Source organism: Elephantulus edwardii, unplaced genomic scaffold (genome assembly GCF_000299155.1).
Source record: "Elephantulus edwardii isolate Elephantulus edwardi_28Jun2011 unplaced genomic scaffold, EleEdw1.0 scaffold00072, whole genome shotgun sequence".
Taxonomy (NCBI): domain Eukaryota; kingdom Metazoa; phylum Chordata; class Mammalia; order Macroscelidea; family Macroscelididae; genus Elephantulus; species Elephantulus edwardii.
This window is the reverse complement of record NW_006399822.1, coordinates 10,775,432-10,788,267: the sequence shown is the minus strand read 5'-3', so window position 1 is coordinate 10,788,267 and position 12,836 is coordinate 10,775,432.

Below are 12,836 nucleotides of genomic sequence, written 5' to 3'. Positions count from 1 at the left end.
GACTTAGGAAATAAAAATAAGGTAGCTCAAATAGGGAACAAGATTGGTTTTTAAAACTGATAGTAGAACAGGTAAGAGAAGAGTTAAGGGAGAACACAAACCTGATCCTGTGACTTTAAAAAGGCTCTTGCTCTGTCACCAAGAAAGGTCAGGCTGCCTCTGTTATCACCCCCTCCAGACACCAGTCAAGCGGAACAATCTGATGGACATACACAGCACCGAGGTCCTTTGTTGTATTCTCCTGTGAACGAAATCAGGGCTCCTTTGAAAGTTGCCGACTCTAAATTTGGGAGTAGAAAGAAAACAAGATAAGCCTGGATCGTTTTGTTGTCTTCACAGTGTTGCGTTTTAGGGATATCTGGCATCCTGTTGTAAAGGAAAAAGAAAAGATCAGAACTTCGTGGTATCCTGGTAGACCAGCAGGGAGGAGCTGAATGTGGAAAACAATGATCACAGGCAATTAGAACATGGTGTCTCTTCCAAAAGCAAATCAACAAAAAAACACCACAGACAACAACAACAAAACCCCCAAACCATAAAAAAGCACTGTGAAACCTCATGAACATACAAGGTACACTAAAATAGGGAATGGTGCGGTGATAATGCACATATTTTCCTAGTGCTTTTTACAGAACCAGGTGCGGTCTGTTGAACATCTAAAATTTGTAGCCCTACAATCACATTTGGTTAACAACAAAATTTACTATCTATTGGTGCATATTTTAAAAGGATCATAATTTTTCAACATATATTAAGAAGAAAAATAGAGAATTAGTTGTATGTAGGGAGGGTGGTGGCTATTAATTATGAAAGAAAAAGAATGGCCTGAAAGCAGGTATGAGAATAATGTGTTGGCGAAAAGGCATCTTTTATTAAAATGGCGAAAATTATTAGGTTGAATTAAAAATGCATGGAAATAAGATTTTACCTGTGAATCTTACACGTTTGGAGATATGTTGCTTATTAGCCTTGATTAATGGAATCACTAGCAATTAGAAAAAAAGTTTATCTACTAACAATATGTTTCCATTAGGGGCATGCTTAGGGATGGAGGAATGAAGCTGTAAAGTATTTGACATTTTTATGTCCAATTAAGGGAATTGGGAGTTGGAATCACCTTTTGGGAGAAATTTGTCTAGTGGACAGAGAAGGAAATTTAAAGGGAAGAGAGTGCTGCAGAGATAAGAGAAATAGGGAAATGCCCAGTGACCATCAAGTAGACTCAAGTCATGGTGACAGAGTCTGTCGTTGTGAGTTTATGTGACTCTGTTTTGGAGGAAGCGTAACCATGGAGCTCCTTAGAGGCACGGATGGTGAAACTCTGCCTCACATACTTTGGGCATGTGGTCAGGAGCGGCCAACCTTTGGAGACAGACGTCACACTGGGAAGGGGGTGGGTCAGAGAAAGAGAGGAAGACCCTCCGGGAGACGGATTTACACAGTGACTGTCACACTGGGATGAAGAGGACAGTCAGTACAGGACAGACAGGGTTCACATCTCTCGTTAACAGGATTGCTGTGAGTTGCAGTTGACTTTGATGGCACCTAACAACAACAGCATGATGACACCATGCATGTCAGACTAAACCTGTGTTTTCTGCAGTTTTTTGAGGTGTCTCTAGATGGACTTGAGCCTTCAACCTTTTAGTTAGTAGCTAAGTGTGCTAACCATCTGCGCTACCCAGGGATGGAAATCCCAGTGTCTGGAGAAGTGGATGCAGCTTCATGCTTACCACCGCTGTAGGTACCTCAGACTTGCTGGCCCCAGAGGGGTCGTCTCACAATGGGTGCAAGCCCTTCCACTGGGGCTCTTATTTTCCTTGGAAACTGGTTGTATTTTCAAGGTAATACCCACTAGTTTAGGTTCTGATACCTACACAGCGTTGTACAGTAATGTTCTTTCTGTGGTTCACTTACAACTTTCCTCAATGTGGGGTCTTTAGCATTACGTGGTTGTTGTTAAGTGCCATTGAGTCGATTATGACTCACAGCGACCCTATAAATACAGTGGGTCTGAACCTGACTCTTTCCTCTGCCATCCTGACCATCTCTGGCGTATTTGAGCCCATGTTAAAGACTCTGTGCAAATCTCTTTTCTTCAGGGGTTTCACCTCCTTTGCTGACCCTCCACCTTTTCCAGCTTGATGTCCTTTTCCAAGGACTGGCCCCTCCTGACACCATGCTCAAAGTATGTGAGGCAAAGTCTCGCTGTCCTTGCCGAGAAGAAGCACTCTGATGCACTTCCTCCAAGAGATACTTGTTTGCTCTTTTGGCAGCCCATGGGATATTCCATTCTCTTCTCCAACAGGACAATCCAAACACCTCTGATTCTTCTGTCATCTTTATTTATTGTCCAACTTTCAGATGCATACAAAACAATGGGCTTGGTTCAGGGGCACCTTAGACTTTAAAGTGACTAGAAGGTGACACCCACTCTTTAGAACAGTTAATTATAGAAGATCAAAGAGGCAGTGTTTGCTCAGGGTTAAACTCAGAAGGAAGGATAGTGTATGGGAGAAAGATTAATGGAAATGAGAATCACACAGAGGGAGTGAGAAGAGTGAGGTTGTGTTGTGGGGACTCGAATATAATGTTATAAGACAAAGTATATATGAATAACTGGATAGAAAGTCAGTTTGCTCTGTAAACTTTCACTCAAATCACAATAAAAATAGAAAAGAGATTTCAATTATAGTGGCAAGAAGTTGCACTGCAATCCCCAAAGCATGCGGTTCGAGGCCACCAGCCGCTCCATGAGAGAATGGGCAGTCTCCTCCTGTGAAATTAATTGCCTCTGTATACCCGCTGGAGGGTCAGCCGTGGGTCCGTTCCAACTCTATGGTACAAAACAACAACAACAACAACAACGTCTTGGTTTAAATACGTGTATATTTTATATTTATCTTTATATCTAAATTTTGTTTATATATAATTAATTGTGGCCAGTAGGTTCTGTTGAGTCAGCTCTGACTCCTAGTGATTCTATGTAGAACAGAAAACTCTGCCTTACCCTTAGTCCATTGTGTGTGCGTCTGTGCACATACCCCTCCCCCTCTCTCTCACACACATTCACATACTGTGTAACATGTTAGGCAGCTAACTGAAAGGTCAAGGTTAAAGTCCATTGGCTGCTCCCCAGGAAAAAGCAAGGAAGAGACCTTTCTGAAGAAGGCAAGGTGTCCAATTAGTGTCAACTCCTGACAGACGAGGCATTGATTGAGTCAGGAGGGTGAGTGTCTAATAAAGTTCCTTGGAGCCAAAGTCCTGGGATAAATTCTAAATCCTGGCCTTACACAAAAGGAGGGAAACAGCATTGAAAAACACCTATTGCAGTAGCAGCAGTGGAAGAAAGTATACATGTTTTCCCTTTTAAGATCACTTTACACATGAAGACTTATTTTTGTTGTTCACTACTGTCTGACTCATCGCAACCCTATGAACAACGGATTTGAATTCTACCCTATTAGCCTGTGCCATCCCCACTGATATATTCGAGCCTATTACTGTTGCTGTATCTTGGTGAGGGTCTTCCTGTCTTTCACTGACCCTCCATCTTCCCTAGCATGATGTCTTTTTCCACAGACTAGCCCTTCTGACATCATGCTCAAAGTATGTAAGGTGACCGTCTTCCATTTTTACCTTCCAACTCCAGTTCTTTGCACGTTTTGTTATAAAACTTTGCTTTGCCTTCACAAGTTCCCCTTTGGAATCTTCTGTTCAACTCTAATGTCTTCATTTCTTCCCTTTGTTTTGGCTTCTTAACATTCTAATGCAATATTCAGTCTTCAACATCTATTTTGATCTTTCTCCTCTGTCTATATATACCTTTTGCTTTCTTAATGGATAATATCTTGATATCATCCCATAGCTCATCTGATCTTTGTTCTTTAGTGTTCAATACCTCACATCTACTCTTGAGATGGTTTTTAAATTCAGGTGGAATAGACTCAGAGTTGTATTTTGTTTCTTGTGGATTTGATTTCATTTAGTTTCAATTTGAACTTGCACATGAGTAGTTAGTTGATGGTCTGTTCCACAGTCAGCACCTGGCAGGTTTTCACAGCTGATGTGGAGCTTCTTCAGTGATTCTTTCCACAGATATAATCAATCCAATTCTTGTGTAATCCATCTGGTGAGGTACATTGTCTAGTTGTCATTTGTGTTTTTTATAGAAGACACTTTTGAGAAATCTGGAGGACAGCTACTTGGCCAACTGATGGGAAAGGGATCTGTATTTATTCACATTTCAAAAAAAGGTGATCCAGCAGGATGTGGAAAGTATTGGACAATATCATTAATATCACATGCAAGCAACACCTTGAAGAAGATTATTAAAAAATTACTAGAACAATATATTGACAGAAAACTGCCAGAAATACAAGCTGGGTTTACAAGAGGTCTTGGCATTAGGGATATTATTGCTGATGTCAAATAGGTCTTGGCTGAAAATAGAGAATACTAGAAGGATGTCTATTTGTGTTTTATTGATTGTGCTGGGGCATTTGACTGTGGATCACAACAGATTGTGGCTAACATTGAGAAGACTTGATTGTGCACATGCAAAATCTAAACCTACATCAAGAAGCTCTTGTCCAAATAGAGCAAGAGAACACTTGTTGATTGCCTTCTATTCGAGCATGACTCATGAACTAAAGGCCTGAAGCCCCTTAACAACTATCGACATCTATCAAAGTTCATAGAGTTCCCAGAGGCATGTTGTTTAGGAAGTGGATGCCATTCTTGCTTCCAAACCTGTCATAGTATGTTATTGTTGTTATGTGCCATTGAGTCGCCTGCAATGTATAGCGACTCTATATACAGCACCTCTGAACCCTTCCTTACCCTGAGCCAGTCTCACTAATTCTGGCACACCAACTCCCATTGCCCCAGTCACAGTATCAATCCATCTCATCTGGGGTCTCTCTCTCCTATGCTGTCCATCCACCCTTCTGAGTATGATGTATTTCTCCAACGACTGATCTCTCCTGGCCATGTGCCCAAAATAAGGGAGGCAGAGCTTCAAAATCCTAGCCTCCAAGGAGAGACTTGGGTTCACCCTCTCCAAGACACACTGATTTGTCTTCTTGTCAGTCTATGGTGTGTTCAAGATTTTTCTACAGCACCTTAACTCAAAGGCGTCTATTCTTCTGTCATCCTTAGTCATTGTCCAACTCTCTGAAGCATAACAAGTAATTGAGAAGATCATGTCCTGGATTAAGCACACCTTTGTATCTAGACTGACATTATTGCTCTTCAGCACCCTGGAGAGGTCCATGATGGCAGATTTTCCCCAATGCAATTCATCTTTTGATTTCCTGACTACTGGTGTTAAGAGTGTTGATTGGGATCCGAGCAAGCTGTAATCGCTAATAACCTAAATCTCTTTTCCATCGATTAAGGCACTGCCAATTGACCCAGTGGTGAGAATCCTTATCTTCTTGATGTTAAACTTCATCACTACATGGTTCAAGAATCAAGAAAGGATTGCATCAGGGATGTATCCTTTCTCCACATCTTTTCAATCTATATGATGAACAGATCATTGGAGAGGCTGGGCTTTATAAAGTATGTGGATCAGGATTGGAGACTCGTCAATAACCTGCCTTATGCAGATGATACGGCTTTGCTGAAACTGAGGTGGACTTGAAGAGGTTGTTGTAGATCAAGAACTGCAGCCTTCAAGATAGATTGCATCTCAACCTCCAAAAAACAAAGTTCTTCACCACCTGGTATTTAGGCAGCATTATAATAGATGGAGAAAAGATTAAAGTTGTTGGTGATTTAACACCCTTGGGAGCAGTAGTCAGGAAATCAAAAGACAAGTTGCAGTGGGAAAATTTGCTATACAGCTCCTCTCCAGAGTGCTAAAGAGCAACAATTTCAATCTAAAGACTAAGGTGTACCTGATTCAAGCCATGGCCTTCTCAATTGCTTGATAGGAATCTGAGAGCTGTACAATGATGAAGGATGATGGAAGAAGAATTTATGCTTTTGAGTTGCGGTGCTGGAGAAAAGTATTGAACATACTGTGGATGGCCAAGAGAACAAACAAGACTGTCTTAGAAAGAGTGAAACCAGTTTGCTTCTTGGAGGCAAACATTTTGAAACTCTGCCTCACATTCTTTGAGCATGTTGTCAGGAGAGTCTAGTCCTTGGAGAAGGACATCATGCTTAGAAAGGTAGAAGGTCCCAGTGGGAGAGGAAGGGCTTGAATGAGATGGATTGACACAGTGACTGTGGTAATGTGGTCAGGTGTGTTGGAAATGATGAAGTTAGCTCAGGTTGGGTGAGTTCAGAGCCATTGTTCATAGGGTTGCTATGAGTCACAGTTGACTTAATGTCATATAAAAATAATGCTTTTAAGTTGATTCTAATGACTCTGAGAAATAAATGTGCTGAAATGGGTAACTTGCTTGACCCTGAAACACTCAGTTTGCACAGAACACAAGAAGCAGATAAATGGATGAATGTCCAGGTCCAAATGTCCCCATAGCAGAGTCCTGCCATCTCATCTACAGCAAATGACAGTCCCTCATGAACATATGACACCTTTGGCCAGAGGAAGGTTCCAAGAGCATCTCCACTTTCATGTCGATGTGACAATGTCTTCAGTATCTTCAGCATCATTTTAGAAGGCTCATCAGTAACAACAATCTATATCTTGATAAAGAAATGCAACAATGAATGAATGACTGTAAATCCAAAGTCTCTGTAAATGTTCATTAAAATTAATAATAATAAAAAATAAATTGGTAGAAACAAACAAACAAAAAAGAAATGGCATTTGGATGAGTCAGCGTTCATCGTCACGGGAGCTATTAGCCCATGGAAACCTTTCCTCTTACCACTGCCCTGATAAAGGAATATTGGAGAGACTCAGTGAGAAAATATTTCACGATGTGAAGCGGCTTTGGTTCCGCTGCAGACCTAAACCCTTACCTCACTGCCAGACTGCGAATAGTTATAAATAAAAATCTGTCATTGCTGAAGTATCTTATCTGCAGCAAAAGACAAGAAGAAACAGGTATTTCTTGGCATTGCTATGCCCTCGCAAGTGGTTTATATGCTTGGTCTCCTGCATGCCTTCCTTTGCCTTGTTAAATTTATTGCCTTGCTGGCCTCTAGAAGAGAAAAATCACTTAAAGAAGATAAGCTCTGGGCAGCACAATGACAAACTCTTGTAAATACTTTCACCTTTCTTTCTCCCCTTCTTCCTGCCACCCAACCTATTGAATTTGCTCAGCAGCTTAAAAACAAATTACCATTCTCTTCCTTCTTGCCGAGCATATTTAGTCTCTTGTTTAAATGAATTCCACTCATATCTTTGTTTCAAAATTTCGTTTATATTGAACTTCTATTAAACTTTTAATCAAATACAAAAAAATCATTACTTTTTCTTGATTTCATATTACAAAGTACTTTACTTAGCACATATACATTGCATGTGTAATTGTGCATTATCTAGACTGCAGTCCTTGGTGCCATTCTTATTCTTACACTTGTAACTACCCATAGGGCGCTCTGGTGGCCTACTGGGTAGGGAATTGTGCATGAACTTTTCCTTCAATCATCCAGCAAGCAAAGCCTTTAACTGTGTCTTTTATCTCAGCGCAATTACAACTCAGCTTTTGCTTCAGCCATCCAGCAAGCAGCACCTTTACCTGTGGCCTTGATCTCCCAGATTTTTCTGGTTACACTTTGCCACAGTCTCTTCACAGTCTCTCCACTACTGTCATCACCATATTTCACAGTATGGAAAGCATTCTTTTGGTTTGGCCCCTCAGCTACTGATGATTTGCAAGACCGTGTGTTGGCAGTTAAGGTAGCTGGAGACCATGTCCCCTCCTCAGTGGGGAGTAATGCAGGGCTGATGTTACTGTTGTTGTGTACCGTCAAGTCAGAACCACCCCACAGCTGACCTTCCAGTGGGTTTTCAAATTCACTTCATTGCACGGGAAAAGATTGCCAAGAAAAACAAAATTTTCAAGGGTTCTGACACCCTAGAAGGTCAGTCTCCTCCCATAAAGATTTATAGCTACCAAAACTTGGTGGAAGGGTGAATTGGAATCTACTGGATAGCAGTAGGTGTCTATATCCCGCTTTGTTCTATATCCAGGAACAAAGGAAATGCAAAATACAGCGCATGATCAGAAATCCAAAGAAAAAAAGAAGTATATGTTTACAGGTGAAAATATCCAGCAGAACTGTTAGGACTGGGTAAAAAATTCTGCCTCTGGACTTCTGAACAAGTATAGTATGACCCTCTCTCCCCCACACCCGACCATTTGCTAAGGGAATGCTTTAAATGAGTAAATAATGGTTAATGCATTATTTGCAAATAATGCAAAAAAGATGCTTATTAACAGTGGCCTTAAGCAAATGAAAGATACCCTACTGGCACAATTGTTAAGTGCTTGACTACTAAGTGAAAGGCCAGAAGTTCAAACCCACTAGCTGCTCTGTAAGAGAGAAATGACTCAGTCTACTTGTAAGATGATTTACAGCCTTGGAAATCCTATGGGGTAATTTTAGCCTGTCGTTTAGGGTAACTATGAGTTGGGATTAAGTCTAGGCAATGGATTTTATTTGGTTTTTCTGTTTTAGTCAAATTAAGGCAATCATCTCATGCCTCAGTGTTCCTCATAAATGAAATGGGAATAATAGAAACGATTCCTTTATCAGAGTGCACTAGGATTACATCAAGGGGACAAATAATAGAGAAACAATTAGAACAGCAGCGGGGACAAAGTCAGTGCTGCTGATGAAGTGTTTTACAAACAAAAATAAGAGAAATAAAATGCATATTTCTCAAAGGATACAGAACTGTCCCCAGCTTCAGGCTGCAAAGAAAGTGGGTTCTCCCTAGAGCTTCTTCACCTTGCCTACAGGGTGGTGAGAGAGAGGTGAGGCAGACGTGTCCTCGGCTGACCTCTGCTGCAAACACATTTTAGGGGATTCGTGCAATGTTTTCTTGACTTATCCTTCCATAAACACTGTGGACAGAATGCTCAAATCAGGGAAAGCAATTTTCAGCGGACCAAGATAATATGTTCCAAGTGTACAATGTTTGATGATGGAGGCCTGGCTCTAGATTATAAAACGATGGATGGGCTCATTCCCTGCAAATAACCCTTCATAAATATCAGTGCTCTTATCTGCGCATTTTATAAGTGGTGAGGTGAGGCCTCTGCTAGAGCTGCCCATGCAGATAGATGCAAGGGTACAGAACTGCAGTCCCTGGTCAAGAGTGGACATGTCTGCGCTTGTCTCTTGGCCATGTCATTGCCTGGCTGTGTGACCTATGACCTCCTAGGCACCCATGATGAGTATGCAAGTAGTGCACTCCTTTCTATTGCAAAGTAGAAATTCACTGACTCACTCACTGTCCCAGGAGTTATCTATCTCCTTTTTGTAGTGAATTTAATAATGATGCACCAATTCTTTGACACTGCTCCCATTACGAAGTTGGCTTGATGTCTCCTTTTTTGAATCCAAGGAGCTCAGTTATTCTGTTTTCAGCTGCTGACCAAAAGGTTCGTGGTTCGTTCCCATTAGGTCCTCTTTGCTTCTGCAAAGCCCTGGGAACCCTCTGGGGCAGTTCAATTCCATCCTCTGGGGTTGCTGTGAGTTGGAATCAGTTTAACAACAATGATTTGGTTTTTGTTTCTTTGAAGCTAAGTTCTGTGTTTGTGGCTGTTTCTACTGCCTTGAGGTGCCTGTGCTTAGAAAACAGTCCCTGCACCGTGACGCAGAGAGGCAGTGCAGTTCCTCAGCTCATTACCATCAAGTGGAAGCGGACTCAGAGCTGACCCTCCATTGTGCTTCAGAGGTTATAAAATCACATGGGAGGAGATTGCTCATCTTTCTCCCTCGGAGTGACTAGTGGATTTGAACCACTAAAGAGGCAAAAAGCATTTGGGTTAACAGTGCAATTTCCTATGGGCTAGGCTACCAGTGCTCCCCAGGTCTCACTAGAAAACACCAGAGCAATTCTTGCTGGGAACTGCAGCACACAGCAAGACTTAACTGTGTGGATATTTCATGCTTTTCATGTGCTCAGTTTTTTCTTCTCAGTTTGAGAATATCGGTTTTATTTAAAAGTTTACACAAACTCATCCAATCTATCTCTTTAAATTACATTTATAATCGTGGTTTTAAAGTCCTTGAAAATTTCCATATCTGTGCCATTATTTGGTCTTCTTCTGTTTTATCTTTTTCCTATTGATTATTGGTCAAACTCCCTGCTTTTCCTTACGTGGTTATTGTAGGCTGTCCATGGGATATAAAACAGCATTGGAGGCTGAAATACGATGCTTTCTACTTTTCCTTCCTTCTTTCCTTAGTTCCAACTACATAGTGTGGGGGGGGGTCTTTCTTTGGTCAAACTAAAAATTCACTGCTGTTAAGTGCATTTTGACTCATAGTGACTCTCCCCCGGGATTCCTGGGCTTTAAATAGCAATGGGAGGAGTTTCTCCATCTTTTCCCAACTGAGCAGCTGGTGGATTTGAACCACTGGAACTGTAACCTTTTAGTTAGGAGCACACATCACACAGACTGCACCAGCAGAAGTCTTTTTATCCAAACAGAGATCTATTCCTGGCGGTTTCACTACATCACATCAGGTCAGGCTGGACTGGACTGCTGATTCAGTTAATCTGAGTTCATATCTGACTTGAAATGTGATTTGGAGATTCTCATTTTTCTCTAATCCCCAACTTCCTTTAAGCGATGTTGCTACAATTGAGGGGAAAATGTCTTTGTCCTCCCCCTTTTCCCAACCCCTAAATTTAAACTCAGGTTTGAATTGCAGTTGTAGTTGCTTTTAACTCACTTTTGGATTCCGCTCCCAGTAAACACTACTGAGAGTACTCTAAATCTGAGTAGAATGGAATGACTAAAAGGCCTCCTGCCTTCTAGCCCTGTCTCCATCCTCAGGAGACAGATGGGAAATCATCTCGCCTGTCATCTAAGCTCCCAAAGCCACTGGAGGGTCAGTTATGAATTGGCTCTAACTCAACAGCAATGAGTTTGAATTTTCTGCCAAAAAGATAATGAGGGTAGAGAGGTGGGATGTGCTGGCCTGCATAATCTTTGCGCGTGCGCCTGCCACCCACAGTCAGGTTCAAAGAGCAGGCCACTTCCCCCTCCCCTCTGTGGCAAGTTCACGTCTCAGCACATCCAGAGTCCGACTGGGCACTTTTCCCTGAGTGTGGAAGCATCTGCAATTCTGCGCTCATCTCTCTCTGGAATTTAATTCATTAAGCCTCCTTGCTGCCTCTGCTCTTTGATAGCTTTATAGAAAAGGACTTTTTCCCCCCTTATTGTTGCCATGGAAATGATGCTTATTTGCATCAGTCTACAGCATAACTAGAGACAAAGCTCTCCTAACCGTTTTACCGCATTTGCTCTTCTCTGATGATAAACATTGGCTGGGATCAGTTTTGTGATTTAAAAGGGCTTTATTATAGAATTCCTTTAAATATTAAGCAGTGAGTAGAAGGTCATTGGATAGAGAATTGGAATTGCCAAAGCTCCAAACCTACCGTTTATTAGTTCTAGCATTCTCTGCTTATTTTTCATAAAGGAGAGAGTGATTGACAGTGAGATGCCGGTGGATATGGGCAAAGGAACAAATCCCTGTAATGTCTGTAAAGGATAAAGAACTCAACTGTGTGGTGGTGGCTGGAGTGAGTCAGACCCAGGAGCCTCTGTCTTTTGGAGGAGTAATTTCAACGAGGAGTTTGACTTCCTCCTCTTCTGGAGGAGGACTTGAAAGAATCCAGGGCCTGCTTCTCTGCTGACAACACAGCTGTCTGTGGAGATGATCTATTCCACCTGCCACCGAACCAGTCACTCTGTCCTTGTGGCCCTTGTGCCCTTCTGGCCATTCAGAGAGCTTCCTGCCCTGCCTGTCACTCTGCATCCCAGCCAGAAACTGGACCGCACTGTGTGTTGTGTGCTGGCCTGCAGCCTGGGAAATCAGAGAGAAATGTGCGACTGCCAGCTGTCCCAGGAGTGCTTCGTTCATCATTTATTGTCTGGGGTACAGGCTTGTTCCAGTACCTTTCTGAGCATGTAAACAGGGCTGCCTAGAACAAAAGATCGCTTCTGAGACCCCTGGGAGCACCATCCAGTTTAGAAACACGACACTTTCATAACTTATTTAAAGCTCTTCAATGTCAAGTTTCCCCCAAATAAAGTGGCTTGATAATGTTAATAGGGGCCCTGATGGCACAATGGGCTAAGTGTCCAATTATGCACCAGATACCTTTGAGCGGTGGTACTGGAGAAGAGTATTGAACATACCATGGACTGCTAGGAGAACGAACAGGTTCATCTTAGAGAGGGTGAGACCAGGCTGCTCCTTGGAGGCAAGGATTCTGAAGCTTCTTCTGACATAATTTGGACATGTTGCAAGGCAGGAACAGTCCTTGGAGAGGGACGTTATGCTTGGGAGGGTGGAGGAACAGCACAATAGAGGAAGACTATGATGAGGAAGACTGGATGAGGTGATTGCTTCAGTGATTGGGGTAATGGGGGGTGAGTGTGTCAGAGACAATGAGATTGGTAGAGGACAGAGCAGGGTTTAGAGCTGTTGTACATAGGGTCGCTATGAGTCGCAGGCTATTTGACAGCACATAACAACAACAACCAGCTGTCCCATGGGAGAAAGATGATGTATTTGCTCCCATAAAGATACAAAGCTTTGAAAACCTCATGGGGCAGCTCTACTCTGTCCCATAAGGGTCTTCAGGAGTTGGAACCACCTTGATGTCCTTGGAGTGCAGTGGATCCTGGCTATCCTAAGTCACTGCTTGGGAGTGCGAAGGCTAT